Genomic DNA, 9,363 nt, shown 5'->3' with positions numbered 1-9,363 from the left:
TGCTACTGATAAAGAAACACCCGGCCTTGAGGCGCTCTTACCTGCTTGCTTTTCTCACAGCCATCAGATAGCTGAAACGTTGCACGTTGGCTTGTTCATTATTGCCTGTCTCCCTCCAATAGGATGGATCCCAGCCTTTAGACCATAGCCTGGTGCACAGCAGGTGCTCAATATTTTTCAAATGAGCACATAGTCCATATGCATTAATATTTATCAAATAGATGAAATCTTTCCTCTTTTATTATAATATTTATTTTTTAGGTGGATATAATATCTTTACCTTATATTTATGTGGTGCTGAGGATCGAACCCAGTGCCTCATGCATTCTAGGCGAGCGCTGTACTACTGAGCTACAACCCCAGCCCCGAAGTCTTTCCTCTTTGAAAACACTTCATCACATCACATCGAGGGCGAATACGGTCAACATGATGGATCACAGGTGTCGTTGACCTTGATCACCTGGCTGAGACACTCTTTGTCAGGTTTCTCCACTGTCAAGTTGCTGAGTTTTCTGCTTTTGTGTTCTGTATTGACTGGAAGGAAGTCACTATGTAGCTCCCACGTAGGGAGTGGGGAGCCCTGAGGCTGGATCACTTACTTGGAATTCTTCTGCACAGGACACTTATCTCTTCTCCCTCATATATTGGCTTAAATATTTATTTGTATCAGCACAGACTCATGGATAGTTAATTTGCACTTTGGGTTATAATCCAATCCTATTTTATTTAGCACCTCAAATTGTTCTAGCTTTGGCCATGGGGAGCTCTTCAGTTGGCTCTTCTATCCCTTGGAGATATCTCTGTGTGTGTGTGTGTGTGTGTGTGTGTGTGTGTAGCACTTCCTTGCTTTCTGGAACTACAAGTTTCTCTAGGCTCATTTTGCCTCAGTCCCCATGTCTCTAAGGAGCCCTGGCTCCTCATTTTGGAGACTGGTATTAGAAACCAAGGTCTGTGAACAGGCTTCCAAGTCTGCTTTTCACCAACTCCGCTGGCACTGCCCTAGTCCAGGCTGTGGTCTTTCCGTGAGAACCTGCTTCCACTAATGGGGAACCCTGCCTCCACGTTTCCTCTACTCCCTCTCCCTACCTGTTCCTTCTGCTGCAGGCAGAGACGCCATTCCAAGTCATGGATCTGATCATGTCAACCTTCCACGGGACACCTCTGTTCTCAGGATGAAGTTCAACTATCTTCTGATGTAGGAGAAAACCTCCTTCTTGACCTTGACCCTGCCCAACCCTCAGCCTTTTATTTTCCCATCATCCCAACTTGAAGGTCAAGGTCTAGTCCGGCTGAGCCTAGTCCTTTATTTCTGTGTCTTTACTTGTGTCCATACAGGACTTTCACACTGAGAGGCAAGCCTAATGACTGCTGGATACTATGTTGAAATGTTTTTATTCATTTACTGGTTGGAGTTAAACTATAAAAGTTCCCTGTGATATGAAAAACAAATATTTGGTCTTTTCCCCCTAGTTCCTGGCACAAATCTCCTAAATCCCTTGGGTTATAGGATGGTCTTTTGTTCTAATGAGGCCACTCTTGGTGGGTCCCCAGAGAGCTTCAGGATGGGGGCTGGTCCGGAGGAAGAGCAAGGCATGGTTAGAGGGTTGGAGCTGAGAGTTCCAGTTCTGACCTTCAGGGAGGTTTAAAAGGATTGGAGATTGGCTTCATCACCACTGGCCAGTGACCCCATCCATCACATCTGCAGAATGAAGTGCATAACCCCCCCCATCCCCAGGGTTCAGAGAGCTTTTGGGTTGGAACACATGGAGATACTGGGAGGCAGAGCTCCTGAGGAGGGCGTGGTGGCTCTGAGGTCCTCCTCTGTCCCTTGCCCTATGCATCTCTTCCATCCGGGGGTTCCTGAGTTGTAACATTTAAAATAAACCAGTAAATGTAAGAAAAGTATCTTTCTGAGTCCTGAGAGCTATTCTAGCAAACTGTCAAAACCAAGGAGAAGGCCATGGGAACTCTGAGTTGTAGCCAGTGGATCAGAAGCAAACCTGGGACCTGTGAGTGGCATCTGGAGAGACAGAGTAAGACTGAGCCCTAAGCCTGTGGGGTCTATGCTAACTCTAGGAATTAGAGTCAGAATGGACCTGTTCTAGGATACCTTGTTGCCTTCCAAAGAATTGGAGAATTGGTTGGTGTGGCAAAAATAATAATAATAATAATAATAAAAAGTATTTTGTATCAGAATTGTTGAGAGAAAAAGTAGCTCACCCTCCTCTGGCTAATCTAGCTTGCTATAGGCCAGGCTCCAAGCTATGCTCTAGAAGTGTGTGTGTATGCAAGTGTGTGTACGTGTGTGTGTGTGTGTGTGGCAGGAATGAGCCATGTTGGTCCTGCCCTTTACTGTCACGTGGCTGTGTTTACCGGTGTCCTTAGCGGACCATGTGTCTCATGAGGTTGGTCACTTCTACCTCCTTAGAGTCCGGGTAGCCTGGCATCTACCTATAGATGCTCAAGTACTTGTTGCTTATGTTTTTAACAGAATGAAGAAATAAACAAAAAAGAATAACTATAAAGATGGGTAAATGAATGGATGGATGAATCAATTGTGCCTTTCTGATCACAGTATCATAAGTGATTTCTAAGTGCTGAAATATTGAACATTGAATTGAACTGACCTGAATTTTGAACATTGGCTCCTGGGGAGAGGGGTAGTCCTCACACAGGGGAGAGCACTGACTCCCTCTATCCACAGACACCAGGGGGAGGAGAGAGGGTGCAGGATTTTCCACAAAGCAGGGTTGTTTTTTTTGGGGGGGGTGCTGGGGAGTGTACACAGGGGCACTTAACCACTGAATCCTTATTATTTTTTATTTTGAGACAGGGTCTCGCTAAGTCAAAGCAGACTTTCAACACCAGGTTTTTGATGACTACATTGTAATCCATCTGTAACTTCTTGAATCCTGTTAATGGTTATCTGATTATTTAAAAAAAAATGTAACTATTGATGATGGCTTGATGGCATTCTTGATGTATATTTACATGTACCTCTGATTATTTCTTAAGATATATTTCTAGAAGCAGAACTGCTAGATTTTCAAAAACCTTTGCCTGTGCTAAATCCAAGTGAATGTCTAGAAGTTTCTGGGAAGAGTGTTATGGGAAAGCTCTCCTCCTCCCCCAGGCCTCCTGCCTGGCCTTCACTCCTTGTGCAGAACTGACCGAGTGTCCACAGTTCATGATGAAGAGGGGTTCTCCCCTCCATGTTCCTGCCACACACCCCCTCCCATCCTACCCCATCTCTGGCCACAACCTCCAGGGCCTACATGTGGTCAAGGCCTGGTGCTGGGACAGGTCACAGAGAACAGAACCTGGCAGGGGTATGTACAACGTGTGGCCGAGCAGAGCTCTCCACCCCGTGACAAGATCCCATCGACACACACCCCCACATCTCGAGATGTCTCCTTCCCTCCCCACCATTCCTGAATCCTTGAGTCACCTCTGGTTCCAGTTTCCTGGGGGATTTTGAGGAGCTTCTTCTGAGCTCTCCAGATCTTCCTTGTCTCTGCCTCTGCCCCCAACACCCACTCCACCCCTCAGAGAAGCTGTGTGCATTGTCCTGGAGAGTTTCGTCAGCAATTCAGGGAATTGTATGAGGGGAATTTTATTGCTCCATCACACAGTGGAGGGATTAAAATGAAATATTTCCCACTCTCGGCGTTCCCCATTTCTGTAGTTCCGGGCACCCATGGTGTTGCTCAGGCCCTGGTTCGGTGCTGGCCCTCTCTATCTGTCTTGTCTTCTACCCAGAACCTTACCCTCTGCCCTCTATTTCTTGCAGGATTCATACAGCCCTGGGCACAGCCTTGGGCTTCCATCTACATCATGTGTTGGTGAGGGGCCCAGGACAAAGTCGGGGAGATCAGGAGGAAACATATGGGTCTGGCAGGAGCAGCCCACCCTCCACGACTCCCAGGGGTGCTTAACCACGGAGCCACATCCCCAGCTCATATATATATATATATTTTAAAAAGCCTTCTTTTCTAATGTAGAGACAGGGTTTTGCTGAGTTGCGAAGGGCCTTGCTCAGTTGCTGAGGCTGGCTTTGAACTCATGATCCTCCTGCCTCAGCCTCCTGAGCTGCTGGGATTACAGGTATGCGACACTGCACCTTGTTTTTAATGTTGCTTAAACAACTGAGTCTTGTCCGGATACTGGCAATCCTTTCTGCTGAGAGAAGATGGGAATCGTAGACTGGACCAGTTCAATATGGAGCCTGAGGGTACACAGAGGGTATGAAGAACGGTGTGTTTTTTGAGTGGGTGGGGGAACCAGCTGGCAGGCAGCCCAGCTCAGCTCATTTTTTGAAAAACTAAAACAAAACACCATCAATGACAACAGCATAACATAATCTTCATGGAGAAAGTGAAGCAAGGAGCTGGGTGGGAGTCAGATGAAGCAATGCAGAAGCTAGGAGGATGCTTGGGAATTTTAGATTGCATCATCCCATTGTCAAAGACTAAATAAATACATTTTATTTAATCATGCCCAGATTTATGCTTCTGTTGGAGGTTAATGACACGTGTAACACAATTGGTATGTGAGGAAGGAGTCCCACTCTCAGAGGCTCCAAGGATGAGGACCTGGCTTCCTGGCTTACTCCAGATCGGAGCTGGTGTGGATGGAGCTGGCAGCAGCGTCCCAGGAAAGAGACGAAGCTCTGGGACACATGCCATGCCAAGGCTGCTGTGCTGGCTCTGGACACTTGACCTGCCCAGTGACCTCACTCTTCCTTTCTTTCTTTGCAAAGTTCCCTGTTAGCTTCAAAGGGTGGTTTTTAAAATGAGATAAAATAGCAGGTGATAATATGTTCTGGAAATCGTAACTAACTATAAAAATGTAAGGTCCAGTAAGAAATGGAGAAATCAGTCCCTAGGAGAAAAACAAAAACTATCTAGCTCAAATAATAAGAAACTAAAGCTGGAATGTGGATGAGAAAAAAAAAAAGGACTTCAGAGGGCCAATATTGCGAATCCTGTATCCTCGCTGCTTCTTGCTGAGTCCTTGGTCAGAGGGACTGGTACAGGATTCTAGCCCTACCCTGCAATGACTGGTGGCCTAGACACACCCTGGATAGAGCCAGACTGCCTGCCATTGTCCTCCAGCCTCACCATTGATGAGCCAGGTGACCTCAGGTGGGAGATTCAGCCATTCTTTGCCTCAATTCCCTTATCTGTGAAATGCATGAAACCCATCTCAGGGGAGAGTTGTGAGAATTAAATGCATCTACTATGCAAAGGACTTGGAATAGTGTGTGGTACACAGCAGGTGCTCAGTAAATACACCACAATGATTTACTATCCCGAGCAGTAGGCCTGGTCCTGAGGAGAGTGTTCACAAGCAGAATGCTTAGCTTTTCTATGATAAGATGACGAGTTGGGCTGCACGTGGGGGTTCTCAGCATCAGCACTACTGAGTTTGGGACTAATAATGCTTTGCTGTTAGGTCTGTCCTGGGTATTATGGGATGTCTAGAGGCACCCTGGCTTCTACCTACGGATGTTTGTAGCCCTCCTTTCTTCCTGTGGAGACAACCAAAAGTGTCTCCAGACACTGCCAAATGTCCCCTTCGGTGGGGGTGGTGCAAAATTGCCTTCCGCTGACAAGTGCAGCCTAGAAGCAGGGCTCCCTGGCTAGGGCGCTGGAGAACATGGGGTGCTGAGGATGAGCATGGAAGTCTGTGGACCCTGGGATTGCTGTGAACGCGGGCCATGTTCCCCAGTCAGCTGTTCCACCCAGCTCTGTCCTCCACGCTGGGTGACATGGTAGTGGGTGGAGGAGGGAGAGGAAAGTTGTTGGTCAGACAAGGGCTTTGGGCGCGTGGCAGGACCCCTCTCTCTGGGCAGCTTCTGTCCTGGGCAGGTTGTTTCAGAACCTCCCCTTGCTGCTGTTTTCCCTGAGTCATCCTGCGCAGAGCCAGGGAAGCAGCAGCCTCTTGCCCAAGGCCACTCCGCTGGATGGCTCATGCCACTGCTGGGGTGTGGGATGAGCCCGTTGTGGTCGCAGCCAAAGCCGTGCTCATGAAATGAGAAATGCAAACGCAGTGAATACTTAAGTGCTTGGCTAAAGCTGGGCACGGTGGCGCACACCTTAATCCCAGATGGTCCGGAGGCTGAGGCAAGAGGGTCGCATGTTCAAAGCCAGCCTTAGCAACTTAGCGAGGCCCTAAGCAACTCAGTGAGATCCTGTCTCAAAACAATATATAAAAAGGGCTGGGGATGAGGCTCAGTAAGCACCCCTGGGTTGGCTGGTAACCAAGGAGATCCTTCCTTTTCCAAAGAGAAGCAGAATCTTCATTTAGATTGAATTGGGGTAGGGAGAAGGGAGGAGAGGCGGAGGCACTCTGGCGCTTTCTGACCATGTCAGAGTTTATATAGAAGAATAGGAGGGGATGAGAAGAGTCCGCTATTGAAGCCAACAGCTGGGGCACCGCCCTGCAGGGAGCTGGAGATCCAAAAGCAGGCTGTGGATGTCTCAGCTTCTGAATCGAGAAGTGAGATCACAAGGGAAAGCACCTACCATCTCAGATCCCTTGTCCTGCTCTCTTTCCTCCCACATGGGTCTCAGGGACTGGGATGGAATGACTGGTCCCTCTTCAGTGAGTCTAAATCTGAAGCATTTGTTAGATGTAAAGGCAGAGTCAAGACAGGTGTGGACTAGAAAACTAGTTTGAGTATTTTCCAGGTCACCTGGTGGGATTCACTGGGCCACTTTTGCATCAGCAGTTGGGTTTTCTTTCCAGGAGACTAATGGGCAGTGCTCTTGGGTCACGTGGTCACGGGATGATCTGGGTTTGTTAAACACAAGAATAAAGAGATAATTACGCTCCTCCTCACAATTCCCATTTTTTTTTTCTGTTATGTGTTACTGGGGATTGAACCCACTGACACTTTATCACTGAGCTTTATCCCCAGTCCTTAGTTTTTATTTTGAGACAGGGTCTTGCTAAGTTGCTGAGGCTGACCTTGAATTTAACAATCTTGCCTCAGCCTCCTCAGTTGCTGGGATCACAGGTGTGTGCCACCATGCCTAGCTTCACAATTCAATTTTTGCTAATTACGAATAAATTACTGAAAGTTTCTCAAGGCAAATTCCCAAAGTGAATGTTTAAAAAGATTTTGTTTTCACCTTTTTTTTTTGGTGCTGGGTTGAACCCAGGGCTTTATGCATGTGAGGCAAGCACTCTACCAACTGAGCTATATCCCCAGCCCCTGTGTTTTCATCTAACTTTTCCAACTCACAATATCATCAGCAACATCATCATTATTTGAAGTCAGACAGGCCACCTTATGGTCTCAACAGTGTCACTGTTAGCAATAAGTATTTACTGAAGTTCCAAGGAACTTGTAATCTGGATTTTCTTCCAGCATTCTGGAAAATACATCAATCTTCTTAAACAATCTTGAGATGTCAAACTTCATGAGCCTCAGTTTCCTTACCTGCAAATCGGAGTCAAAAAGACCTCCTTTCCGGATCCAGGGGCCTAAACATGGACGTGCACCTGACAAACTTCCGGATCCTGGGGCTTAAACATGGATGTTCACCCGAGGAACTTCCAGATCCGGGGGCCTAAACATGGATGCCTGAGGCATTTCTGGATCCCAGAGCCTAAACATGGATGCCTGAGGAACTTCCGGACCCAAGGGCTTAAACATGGACGTGCCCCTGAGGAACTTCCGGATGGGGGGGGGGCTTAAACATGGACATGCACCTGAGGAACCTCCGGATCCGGGGGCCTAAATATGGACGCCTGAGGAACTTCCGGATGCTACGGCCTAAACATGGATGTGCACCCGAGGAACTTATGGATTCGGGGGCCTAAATATGGACATGCACCTATCGAACTTCCGGATCCGGGGGCTTAAACATGGATGCCTGAGGAACTTCCGGATCCAAGGGCCTAAACATGGACGTGTCCCTGGAACTTCTGGGTCCTTGTGCCTATAAAGGGCAGGGCGTGACTCTCAGAAGGGATATGGCCCATGAAGGGGAGTATGGGGCCTGTTGGGAGGCAGACTGAGCTGTCGCACCCTGAGCTTGAATGTGACAGTGGCCTCACTTCCCGGCCTTCCCCTGGGTGTCACTTCTTCCCCTTCCAGGAGGTGCAGGGGAGGAAGTGAGACCAGGAGCAGAGGCCAGGCCCTGAGGAGGGATACCGTCTTTCTCCTCGCTTAGCCAGGCACCGGCCTGGCTGGGGACGGGGACATCTTGTGACACTGGCTGCCTCCTGCATCCCTGCCCCAGGCCCTCAGGGACCACAGGCGGGGACAGTCGTTGATTCTCCCCTGGCTGCTGACCCTCAGCCCCGGGGTCTGCCCAAGGAGAGCTCTGTCTCCCAGAGGGTCAGGGGGCCCCTGTGACCCTCTGCTCCTTACCCACCATCATCCTGGGCGAGCACAGGTCAGGACACCAGACGCTACTGAGAGTGACATTTCCTAGATGGGTGGCTGGAGACTTTGCCTCTGTCCCCAGGCCTCGGACACCGGATGATCCCCCCCAGAGACAGAAAATAACTCCACACTGCCCAAGACTTATTTTTAAGCTTTGGATTCTGAAATTTTCCTGCTGCCACCTTCTTCCAGTTTTTTAACAGAGACAATATTCCACGGGGGGTGGGGGGGCAACATGGAGTTAATCAAACCAAGCTGACACATCTGGTCCTCCAAGAGAAATCTGGATTGGAAGGAGAACAGCCATTCTCAACTGGCGAAATAATGAAGTTCCCTTGTCCTTATTTTGTGTAAGCAAAATAAATAATCTGATGTTTATCATCAAATTACTTTGATGAGTGCTTGGCTCATAGGAAAACTGATTCTGTTTTATGGAATGAAATGTTTCCTGATTTTAAAATTTAAAATGAAATAACAATTAGGATTGTTAAATTACACTGTCATAATTCTGTTCTTTGTTAGCAGAAATAAATAAACCTTTTTTTTTAAAAAAAAAAAGACTTCCTTTACAGTGTTGTTTTGATGATTAAATGACATAGGTAAGGAGTAGTGCTTTGTATTTAATGAAACATCTTCTTATATTGTCATTAATAAGAATAGGTGTGATTGATGTCCTTTGTTCTATGATGAACCATCTCTCTCTAAAAGAGACTACCCAATCAGTGGCTTGAGCATTATTCTATTTCTGCGATTTCAAAAATTCATATACTTCTAGGCTAATATTTAACAAATGCATTCTTAAAAGTAGGGAGTTCCAAATCTAAACATAATGTTAAGACTGCATTCCAGAGAATACTGCAGCAAAGGAAAGTGAAGAACTCTAAAAAAAAAAAAAAAGGTTAACATTTTTGTTTTATTAAACTATGTCTGTGAATTTCATTTGGCAAAGTTAGAAAATTTTGGCC

The sequence above is a fragment of the Marmota marmota genome, unplaced genomic scaffold (assembly GCF_001458135.2).
Source record: "Marmota marmota marmota unplaced genomic scaffold, marMar, whole genome shotgun sequence".
NCBI classification, from domain to species: Eukaryota; Metazoa; Chordata; class Mammalia; order Rodentia; family Sciuridae; genus Marmota; species Marmota marmota.
This window is presented reverse-complemented; position numbering follows the sequence as displayed.